Source organism: Staurois parvus, unplaced genomic scaffold (assembly GCF_062004578.1).
Source record: "Staurois parvus isolate SC_StPar_1 unplaced genomic scaffold, SC_StPar_1.0 ptg000209l, whole genome shotgun sequence".
Classification (NCBI taxonomy): Eukaryota; Metazoa; Chordata; class Amphibia; order Anura; family Ranidae; genus Staurois; species Staurois parvus.
The window spans coordinates 71,342-83,746 of record NW_028318005.1 but is presented as its reverse complement, the minus strand read 5'-3'; positions in this window follow the sequence as shown (position 1 = coordinate 83,746).

Here is a 12,405-nt window from a genome sequence, read left to right as displayed (position 1 = left end):
ACTCCAATCTCTCAGCGCATGGGAATAATTGGAATAATAGAAGCATGAAAATAGAATTTACAAGCGCAAGGGCAATGGGTAACGAGCATTTGCATTAACTTTAACAAGCCTGGCTTGCAGCGGTTCAATACAGGGTAGAATACGAATTCAAAATATGGTTAATTAATGCCAACGCATTGTAGTATATTAAAATTCCTTTCTGCAGAATGAGTCAGTAACATATTACAAGTCAGGAAACAGTTACATTTAGTAGCATGCAGAAGATGCTACTACTGTATACTGTCAAGTCTTAACCAGAAGTAAATAAAAATGTTTAGTTTTCTATATAAAAATGACTTAGAATATACATTTTTGTGGTAAGTTTAAAAAGACTCTGACAGGTTCTCTTGTAGGAACAACCCCCCCCCCCCCACCAACTGAATGCTCGCCTTACCTGTGCTTCCCCTCCACTCTGTTCCTCCATTTTGGGCAGGAATTCAAATCTTGATGCAGGCAGCTTGTCATCCACAGTGCTCCCCCACCATATACTGTACATACGCATATTTTTGGAAAGAACTTTCCTTTCAAAGGTCTGATGTTTGTAGGCTACTTTACGTTTAAACCCAACTCATCTCATAGATTGGGCCCACTGTTATCCATCACTACTCACAAATTTACATTATATGAAAAGTATCTACAGTATTTGTGTTTCTTTGAAGTATTCAATTAAGAGCACTCTTTAAGGATGGATTTCTCTACGATTCCTGCACCTACAGAGGTCAGTGAGAGCTTGTTTTATGTGTGCTAAGAATATGGAAATATTTGAATGCCTATAGCTTGGCTGAAGTACTATTGTAAAGCAATACTGTGTTTCTCATATTGAAGACAAAGCAACTGTTGTGTTTTAAAGCCCAGCTCAAGGTAGGGTCTTAGGTTCACAACTACACCCCCCTCCCTTTTTTTTTCTTTTATTATGCTGAACATTTATTTTCCAGCTGTATTCTCAGGTGACATGCAGTAAACAACAAAAACAAAGGGCACAAACTCCTATGGCACTTTATTAAAAGTAAAAGATTAAAATGTACTTACAAACCCATTAAAATGATAGCATATCACAAACTCAGAACCAGATGCTAGCCCTTGAACTCTGTAGGTCAGGTTGGATGACGTATGCAGCAGCAGACATGTTTCAGGGGTCAGGCCCTCTTCCTCAGAGCTAGAGGCCAATTTACTGCCCTTCAAACTTTAGGTGACTATAGCCAGTGGGAATTGACAATGCCCTGGCATTAGTACGAATAAACAATGCCGCAGGCTTGGTGGGAGTAATAAAAATCATTGGTGTCAGTGGTGGGGATAGTGCCTCATAATTGGTGTCAGTGGGAGAATTAGTTCGCCATCTTTGGTATAAGTGGGAAGATTACCCCATTGTTGGTGACAGTGGGAGGAATAGTGCCCAATCTTTGGTGTCAGTGGAAGAAATAGTGCTTCATATCAGTGGAAGGAATAGTGCCTCAAGGGCCGGATAAAGCAAGCAAAGGGCCACATCCCATGGGCCGCAGTTTGGAGACTCCTGAACTATGTCATCAATCATGTCCTGTTGACTACTGGAATGTCAGCGTCATCAATCCCAGAAGTCCATGGACATCCTCCAATTCTGGCATTGTGTTATTTGAAAACCAGAAATGATGGGATTACAGTTGCAGTTAGGTGCCAACAACTCTAAGTACTGTGTAGTGTGATTACTGCACAAGCAGGGATCTAGATTTGCATGCTGGGTAGCCAGCTGCACAAAATCCTGGAAGTTAAAGGCCGCCGGATTCGGGTGCCCTTACATGGAATATCCGCTGACAGACTTGGATTTTGAGGTAATCAATTTTTTTTAAAGAATTGCCTATATAGCAGAACTGCTCCCTAAGCTTACTGAAGATGTGTTTTGCTGAAGATTTATGTTAGGAGCAGGGGCGGACTGAAAACTCATGGGGCCCCCGAGCAATAGGGGATCATGGGGCCCCTGTGTCCTTGCCCAAACTCAAAATAGCTTATGAAAAAGGTACCAGGGGCATCTCATGGGGCCCCCTACTGACCCCGGGCCCTCGGGCAGTGCCCGAGTTTCCAAATGGTCAGTCCGCCCCTGGTTAGGAGTTTGTAGCTTCTCTTTAAGGGCATTATAGGAGGAAAACTTCCTGTCTGTGTGACACCTAGCCTTGCACAGACCCACTGACGTTATAGTACACCTCCTGGACTAGACCAGAACTTCAACTGCCCCATGACCTGCTGATTTCATTTAATTGGTGGAATATACTTGGGCTTTAAAGCGACATTGTTGCTTTAAATGTAAAAGTAATACTTACATCTCCAGCTAGCAGAAACAGCAATCTTTGCTGTCTTCAAGAGCTCTTGTAGCTAAGAACTTCCAGCTTTTGACATAATTTCTAGTCCCACGTGCCTGGTCCATCCAACTGCATGCTGTTTTTTCACCCCCTACCCCTATGCAGGTACGGGTTGATGGAGCCTTAGCAGTCAGGCATGTTAGTCTGCCCCTCTAGCACATTCTTCTAAGTCGTGGAACCCTGCAAGACCTACCTAGATTCTTCCAAACATGGGGTCCTGCTGCTGCCTGTGTCCCCTGTGAGACTAGGAAGAGGGAAGAGCGGTGCTGCAGCAGTGAAAGAAGCCAGGTAAGTGTTTACTGATGGGGAAAGAACAAGTAATGGTAATGTACAGAATGTATTAAGGTAAAAAAGAATTTTAACTTTAGAACCACTTCAAGATAATGGGAGACTCAGCACGTGATTCCTTCATACTGTCCACCATATGTAGCCCAACTTCCCTCTTCTCCAACAAAGCTGGCAACATCTTGTTTAACCCAGACATTGGCTACACCATTATCGTCTCAAAAAGAAGAGGATTCCAGTGCATCATACTTATTTTTAGAACATTATTTACATCTTGGACGATAGTTAGACAGATTACAAAATGTCTCAACTGTACAGGGCCAACAGTTTCCACAACAATTTAGAACTTTCTCTTTAGACATTCTTCTACCAGGAACTTAGACCCTACCACTAGGAGGAGAGATGCAGCACCCACATGTTCATGGACCCCGGTCCATAATTTTAGTGAAGATAGCATGACTGTGCTATTTTTCCTTCTCTTTTAAGGATAGCCACACATTTTCCCCATTGTGGTCCAGGAGATCTTCATCCTCTCGGGGAAAAACAGGGTGTCACTCCTTCAAGCTTCGATTAAATCCCCTCAACTCCTCCCCCAGCCAAGTTATATACACCTTGCTGTCTAGAGTGATAAACAGAAAGGACTTCTAGCAATCCATGGGCAGGACTACTCTATTAAGGGGACCTACAGCCCTGTTACAAGCACCTGAAACTGTCAGATGTAGAATATAATTCAGTCATTGGAGCTTTTGAAGACAATGAATATCCATAGCACTCTCCACCATAAAGTAAAACATACTGCAAAACTTTTTTTAGTGTAGAGGGATTAAAACACCTGTCAGGTTTTTATTGCTGCCTGTTCCCACGTTAGGGAATTTCATCCTTTCTGTTTGATCTGTTTACTGTTATCACCAAAAGTAAGAGAAAATACCACATTTTGGATTGCTACCTGAACAAAGTTTTCCTCACTTTGGAAAGATTTCCTTTCACTTCTTGTTTTGGTAGTAGGATGGAAGTAAAGTTTGCCCAATGGCAGGTGCAGACAATATGAGAAAAAAAGATGGGTTAAAGCTCTCCCTTACCTATCCAAAATGAAAAACAAATTGTCTTTAGATTCCCTGTAATAGAAAAGTATGGCCAAAGCTTTTCTGGACTTAGTTCTCTTTTGGGTCTAGGGAGTACATTTACTTGCATTGTCCTGTGACCCAGAGTGAGCCGATAGTGTTCTATTGCCCACTATCAGCTGACAGGGCAAAGCCAAGACAGGCACAGGAAGGATGCCGACAATATTGTTCGGATTTACCTGGCTGCCTGACTGACAGCTAGCTCAGCCTTTTTTACATTTGTCGGAGAGTCAGCTGCTCCCACCCCCTCCACAGTCTGGCTCTCCAGTAAAACTTAGTCACCATTCTCTGCTGGAAGCAGACCAAGAATTGAGTGATCAGCGGTCATGGCATCACACAGTTCTCAGTCTTAAAGCTGGTGTAGGACAACTCCATCTCAACACTGAAGATGCTGTAGAAAGATTTATTTTTTTTTACTTATCCCATAAAGGGGTTTTTTTTGGTTGGTTTTACACAGAGCAGCCCCGATCCTATTTTTTTCGGGTTCCCTGCCGGTGCTCCTGGTTCTTCCCCCTTGACCAGTGCCCCCAATAGCAAGCCGATTGCTATGGGTGCACTGGTGCGTGCTCACTCCTGAGCCCTGCTCTATGCGCCCACAAGACACACAGAATCGTGGCTCTGCCCTGTCCCCTGCTATCTCCTCATTGGCCCAATGGCTGTGATTGACAACAGTGGAAGTCAATGGCTCCTGCTGCTGCGTCTCAGCCAATGAGGAGAGACCAGGGACAGTCGAGGCTCCCATGGACATTGCTGGATTGAGAGGGGGCTCAGGTGAGTATTAGGGTGGCTGAGGGGGAGTAGCACACAGAAGGTTTTCCTTCCACCTTCACAACCACTTTAATCACTTTCTTTTGCAGGTACCTTTACTTGCTCATTTAAATTTTTTTTTTTTGGAACAACAGTGTCACTTGGAGAGGACTTTTATATTTGTATCATGTCTTCTTTAAACACTGAACCTTAGCAAGCTTTCATTTTCACGGTGTGCTAACTCTCTCATTTTACAGTCACAGTTCAGGTGCAGCCTGAGCCAGAAAAATTCATGCAACAGTACCATGGGGCGGCCTGCCAGGAGCAGATGCTGCTGATCTCATGGCGCCCCTGAGGGGATCCTGCATTTTGTGGACTATTGCTGTCAGCACCAGATGCTTTCTCTGTGGGTTTTTTGGGATTCCCCACTAGTTTAGAGTGATGAGTGAAATTGGCAGAATGTGTTGTATATTCAGTGCTGTGTCAAGTGTTTTGTGTATGGAAGGTTTATAATTTTTTTTGCTTGTAATCACAGCACTGAAGAACTGAAGGTTCCATCAGCATGTGGTCCCTGTAGTATTAGAAATAGTGACTCTAGTTGTGGGGAATAAAATGGCAGCATAGCTGAGAAACTAGATCCTGATAAATAGAAATACATGTTTTAGGCTCTATTCAGACCTGTGTGTTGTGTCAATGCATTGCAAAAATGTATTGTAGCGCACAAAATTGACTATGTTATGTTTCGGTGTCATTCATTGTGAATGGCACCCTAATGAATCTTGCCAGCAGACCACCATTCACATATGTTTCAGGAGATCACAATGCACCAATCTGAACCATCTTTATGCTGTAGTGCAAATTAAAAAAAACTGTTGTTGGTCTGTTAAAACCTGTGCCATGGTGCATTTACAGCACATTAAAAAAAAAAAAAATATGGGCTGCCTTACCACAACACACATTAACCACTTGCCCTCCAGAGGATTTACTTACTTCATAAGAGGCATGGCGAGTTTTTTGAAGTTGTATTTTTTTTGTCATTATACAGTTGTGGCCAAAATTATTCAACCCCCAATGCTGTAAAGGGGTTTAGGGACTATAGTGTACATTTGGAATTGTATTCAGAATCAAATCCTACAAGGACGTTGTAACTACCCAAATGCAACTAAAATGACATCAATTGTTTATGTAATACAGTAGTAAATGGTTCTTATGTGGTTTCTTCATTGCCACAATTATTCAACCCCTTAAAGACTACCACTCTGAAGAACAGAGGTTCATACAGGTGCTTTCCATCAGGTATTGAAAACACCTGTGGATGTCACCGAGCAGCAATCAAGCATAATAAGCACCAATTAGGCAGCTTTAAAATGACTGTGATACTCAGCTCCTTCTAGACATTTACTGGTGTGGTTACAAACATGGTGAAGGCAAGAGAATGGTCCAGGAAGACAAGAGAAGAGGTGATTTCTCTTCACAGGAAGGGCAATGGCTATAAGAAGATTGCAAAGATGTTAAACATACCAAGAGACACCTTAGGAAGCATCATTCGCAAATTCAAGGCAAAGGGCACTGTTGAAACGCTACCTGGTCGTGGCAGAAAGAAGATGCTGACTTCGACTGCTGTGCGCTACCTGAAGCGTAGAGTGGAGAGAAGTCCCCGTGTGACTGCTGAGGAACTGAGAAAAGATTTGTCAGATGTGGGTACAGAAGTTTCAGCCCAGACAATAAGACGCACACTGCGTAATGAAGGCCTCCGTGCCAGAACTCCCAGGCGTACCCCCTTGCTGTCTCCAAAGAATAAGAAGAGTCGACTGCAGTATGCCAAAAGCCATGTGGACAAACCACAAAAGTTGTGGGATAGTGTTCTGTGGACTGATGAAACAAAATTAGAACTGTTTGGGCCCATGGATCAACGCTATGTTTGGAGGAGGAAGAACAAGGCCTATGATGAAAAGAACACCTTGCCTACTGTGAAGCATGGTGGAGGGTCAATCATGCTTTGGGGCTGTTTTGCTTCTGCAGGTACAGGGAAGCTTCAGCGTGTGCAAGGTACCATGAATTCTCTTCAGTACCAGGAGATATTGGATGGAAACGTGATGCAGTCCGTCACACACCTGAGGCTTGGGAGACGTTGGACCTTTCAACAGGACAATGATCCCAAGCATACCTCCAAGTCCACTAGAGCATGGTTGCAGAGGAAAGGCTGGAACATTTTGGAGTGGCCATCGCAGTCACCAGACTTAAATCCGATTGAGAACCTCTGGTGGGACTTAAAGAAAGCAGTTGCAGTGCGCAAGCCTAAGAATGTGACTGAACTGGAGGCCTTTGCCCATGAAGAATGGGCGAAGATACCCGTAGATCGCTGCAAGACACTTGTGTCAAGCTATGCTTCACGTTTAAAAGCTGTTATAACTGTAAAAGGATGCTGTACTAAGTACTAAGATTGAATGTCACTTGGGGGTTGAATAAAACTGATAATGCTGTGAGCACAGAAAAGACATTTGTGGTTATTTCATTATAACTGTTATGTTATATTTGTCTGACCTACAAGTGCCTCTTTAATGTAAATGTAAGCAAGATGACTGAATGATCAAAAGCAATGTCAAACTGGCCAAAACACTCAATTTCAGTGGGGGTTGAATAATTTTGGCCACAACTGTATTTCGGAAAATTAAAAAATTAGTTTCACTATTTTTTTTTACATATTGTCACCAGTGCAGTACAGTGTCATCATATAACTGGCATGGCGGTGATCAGGGACACGGACTGGTGACAGTATGAAAAAATAAAATTATATATTTTTTTTAAATTTTGTTTATTATTTTTTATTAAATTTGTTTTCTTTTTTTTAAGATTTTTTTTCATATTTCACTATGACCAAAGTAGTACAATGTTACCATAGTGACATTGTACTACTTTGGGGAAGTGATCAGTATTTTTTTTTTTTACACAATTTGCTTATAGCAAAGAATTACTTTGCTATAAACAAGCATTTATCTGAATGACATCGATTCAGTCAGATCTGTCATCGGCCGTGTTCGAGGTACATGGCCGGTGACAGATCACGCCGCTGCGCTGCTCTGCAGGAGCGCAATCTGCGCATGTGCGGGAGGACGCCATATGGCGTCCACCCGGAACGCTGATGACATTTGCCGCCCGCCATTCAGCCATAGGGCGGGCGGCAAATGGTTAACTGACAATTGCGGGGTCATGCAATACTGTTCATAAATGAAATTTGTTATTTTTTTTCACATAAATAGAACTTTCTTTTGGTGGTATTTGATCCCCTCTGGGTTTTTTATTTTTTGCGCTATAAACAAAAAAAGACCAAAAATTTAGAAAAAAAAACCCCAATATTTTCTCAAAATATCCGATAAACTCAAATTTCATCATAAATTTAGGCCAAAATGTATTTTGCTGCATGTCTTTGTTAAACAATTATTATTATACAGGATTTATATAGCGCCAACAGTTTGCTCAGCGCTGTACATTATAACAATATAATGGGAGACAGAATACAAGACAGTACAGTAACAATACGATTCAATACACGAGGGGTTCGAGGGCCCTGTTCCTTGGAGCTTACAATCTAGGAGGGAGGGGATAGCAGTACAGGAGGAAATAGCTGTGGAGGATGGAGTGGTAGGAAGAGTGGAGGAGTTCAGTAATTAGCTGAAGGTGGGGTAGGCTTCCCTGAAGAGATAGATTTTCAGAGTGCGCCTAAAGGTGAGGAGAGTAGGTGATAGTCTGATGGATTGAGGTAGGGAGTTCCAGAGGGTGGGGGAAGCCCTGGAGAAGTCCTGGAGACGGACATGGGAGGAGGAGACCAGGGAACTAGAGAGTAGGAGGTCTTGTGAGGAGCGGAGAGTACATTTTGGGTGGTATTTGGATACCAGATCGGTGATGTAGTTTGGGGCAGTATTATGAACAGCTTTATACGTCAATGTTAGTATTTTGAATTTTATCCGTTGGGCAATCGGAAGCCAGTGGAGGGATTGGCAGAGAGGGGTGGCAGATATGGAGCGATTGGTAAGGTGGATGAGTCTGGCCGCAGCATTCAAGATAGACTGAAGCAGGGATAGCCTGCGGCGAGGTAAGCCAGTGGGGAGGGAGTTACAATAGTCAAGTTGTGATATAATGAGGGAGTGAATGAGTTGCTTAGTGGTTTCCGGGGTTAGGAATGGACGTATTTTGGAGATGTTGCGGAGGTGAAGTCTACATAATTTTGTCAGTGAATGGACCTGGGGCTGGAAGGACAGATTGGAGTCTAGGATAACACCTAGTACTCTGGCTTGAGGGGAGGGACTGATGGTGGTGTTGTTGGTCTTGATGGAGAAGTCGGGGGAGGGGGGCGCGGGCTGGGGGGAAAACTAGGAGCTTAGTTTTGGAAAGATTTAGTTTGAGGAAGTGGAGTGACATCCAGTCCGATATATCGCTCAGTAGGCTTGTGATATGGGCGAAGACTGAAGGGGTGAGGTGAGGGGTAGAGAGATAGATTTGCGTGTCGTCGGCATAGAGATGGTAGTTGAAGCCGTGAGAGTATCAATTGGGCAAGGGAGGAGGTGTAAATGGAGAAGAGAAGGGGCCTGAGGACAGAACCTTGAGGGACCCCAACAGAGAGGGGGAGTGAAGAGGAGGTGGCAGCGTTATAGGTAACACTGAAGGAGCGCTGTGATAGATAGGAAGAGAGCCAGGAGAGAGCGGAGTCTCTGAGGCCAAGAGAGTGTAGTTTTTTGAGGAGGAGGGGGTGCTCAACCGTGTCGAAAGCCGCAGAGAGGTCGAGGAGTAAGAGCACTGAATAGTGGCCATTAGCTTTGGCGGTTAGCAGATCGTTGGTGAGTTTGAGTAGGGCGGTTTCAGTGGAGTGTAGGGGGCGGAAGCCAGACTGTAGAGGATCAAGGAGGTTGTTGTCGGTGAGGTGGGAACTCAGGCGATTATAGACTAAGCGCTCTAGGAGTTTGGATGTAAATGGCAGCAGGGAGATGGGTCTAAGGTGTTCAGGTAGGTGGGATCCAGGGAGGGTTTTTTAAGTATGGGAGTGATGTGCGCATGTTTTAGAGGGGAGGGGAATGTGCCAGTAGAGAGGGAAAGATTAAAGATGTGTGTGAGGGAGCATAGGATGGAGGAAGAGGGTGATCGTAGGAGTTTTGAGGGGACAGGGTCAAGGGGGCAGGTGGTGAGGCGGGCTTCAGAAAAGACCTTAGTGACCTCTTCAGTGGTAGCAAGGTCGAAGGAGTGGAGTGTTGAGGGGGTTTTAGTGTGAGGAATGCTAGGTGGGGTGGAAGTCTGGGCAGTGGCGAGGTTGAGGGAGTGGAGTGTTGAGGGGGTTTTAGTGTGAGGGATGCTAGGTGGGGTAAGTGTTCCCAGTAATTCCCAGTAAGTGTATATTAATAGGTTTGTGTGAAAGCATCTACAAACTATGGTATAGATCAGGCATCACTAAATGGCGGACCATGGTCCAGATGCGGACATAGCCACTGTTTCATCCGGACCTGATCACGCCATTTAGGAGTCGCTTCTTTCCACCCCATCCTCCACCACTGTTATAACAGCAGAGTGGACAGCAGGAGACAGAACATTTCTGGAGCGAGTGTGGAATAACAGCGCAGTATTGAACAGAACACGTGAGAGGGAGCTGTCATAACATTTCTGGATCGGATACGGGAAGCACAGCACAGCATTGAATAGAGCGCGGGAGCTGCCAGGGTTAACATCGGGCGAGGATAAAGGGAAAGAAGAGGCTCTGTTCAATGATGTGCTGTGCTTCCCACACCCGATCCAGAAATGCTCCGCCTCGCACTCTCTGCTCTAAGGTAGGAGAGTGAATGGGGGCCGGGGACACTATTCTGGCTGTGTGTGTGATGTAAACAGAAGCAAAATGTGAAGAGGGGCAGTGCTGTGTGTATATGCTGGTGGTAGGGGGGGAGGGGGATGTAAAGGGGGCAGTGCTGTGAAGGGGTGATGTAAAGGGGGGAATATGTGGAGCAAGGAAGGGGGCATCGCTGTGGAGGGGGAGATGTAAAGGGGGAGCAGTGTTGTTGGGGGGGTTGTGAAGGGGCAGGGGACAGTACTGTGGGGTAGGAATGTGAAGTGGGGGGTGGGTCTGATGTGAGGAAGGCAGAGTATACTACTGGGGTGGGGTGTTCATGTGAAAAGGGCATAGAACACTACTGTTGGTGGGGGGGATTTGTGAGGGGGTGGGGCAGTACTGTTGGGAGAGATGTAGGGGGGGCAATGCTGTGGGGGCGACGTAAAGGGTGGGGCTGTGTTGTGGGGGGATGTGAAGGGGGCACAGTTCTGCTGGGGGTTATGTGAAGGGGAAGAGGACAGTAGTGTGGGGGAAAGATGAGAAGGGGGCAGAGGACATTAGTGTGGGGGAGAGATGTGAAGGGGGCAGAGGATTGTAGTGTGGGGCAGCGGTGATGATTTGAATGGGTGTTGAGGACTGGTGAAAATAATGAGGTGTACTGTAAAGAGGTAGGTGGGTGGGGGTGATGTGCAGGGGGCCTGAAAACACTACTGTGAAGGTGAAACTGATGTGAAGTTGGGGACTGTGATGTATGGGGGGGGGGGGGGGGGGAGACTGAGGACACTGATTGGGATTTACAGTAGGAGAGGGCTGAAAAAAATGCAGTTTGGACCTCTGTTGGAAGAAGATTTTACTGGTTGGACCTCCATGAGTTTTAATTCAGTACCCATGCTCTAAACTATCTGCTGAGAGGCATGTTGAGTCCATGAAAGATTAATTTTTTTTCCACAAACTTTTGGAAAATGCCAAATATGTATTTATTTTTACACAAAGTTGTCATTTAAATGGTATATTGCTCACACATTCCATTGGTATGCTTGGAATTATACCCCAAAATATATTTTGCTACTTCTCCGGAGTATGGGGATACCACATGTGTGAGACTTTTTGGGAGCCTAGCCACATACAGGAGCCCAAAATCCAATGACCCCTTTGAAAGCCTGATGGTGCGTAAATTTCTCATTTTACTTCCTCACTACCTATCACAATTGCAGAGGCTCTGGAATTCCAGGACACCACAATCCCCCCACAAATGACTCCTTTTTGGAATGTAGACACCCCAGACTATTTGCTGAGGGGCATGTTGAGTCAATGGAATACTTTATTTTTTACCACGTTTTTAGAAAATAACAAAAAAAAATGTTTTTTTTTATACACAAAGTTGTCACTTAAATTATACATTGCTCACACAAGCCATGGGTATATGTGGAATTACACCCCAAAATACATTCTGCTACTTCTACCGAGTATGGGGATACCACATGTGTAAGACTTTTTGGAAGCCTAGCCACATACAGGAGCCCTAAATCCAATGACCACTTTGAAAGGCTGAAGGTGCGTAACTTCCTCATTTCACTTCCTCACTACCTATCACAGTTTCAGAGGCCCTGAAATGCCAGGATAGCACCAAATCCCCCCCCCCCCTTCCACCAATGACCCCTTTTTGGAAAGTAGACATCTCAAGGAATTTAATAAGAGGCATGGTGAGTGTTTTGCAAATCTAATTTTTTTTCTCACAAGGTTTTGAAAAATAAAAAAAGAAAATAAAAAATATATGTTTTCCTTCTTCATTTTCCAAAAACTTCAGAAATACTCACAAAGCTTCTTATCAAATTCTTTGGGGTGTCTACTTTCCAAAAAGGGGTCATTTGGGGGGGTTTGTGCTATTCTGGCATTTCAGGGTCTCCAAAACTGTGATAGGGGAACAATAATAATATAATAATAATAACCACTTGCCCTCCAGAGAATTTATCCCCCTTCCTGACCAGGCCATTTTTTGTGATACGGCGCTGCATTACTCTGACAATTGCGCGGTCATGCAATGCTGCATCCAAATGAAATTTAGGTCCTTTTT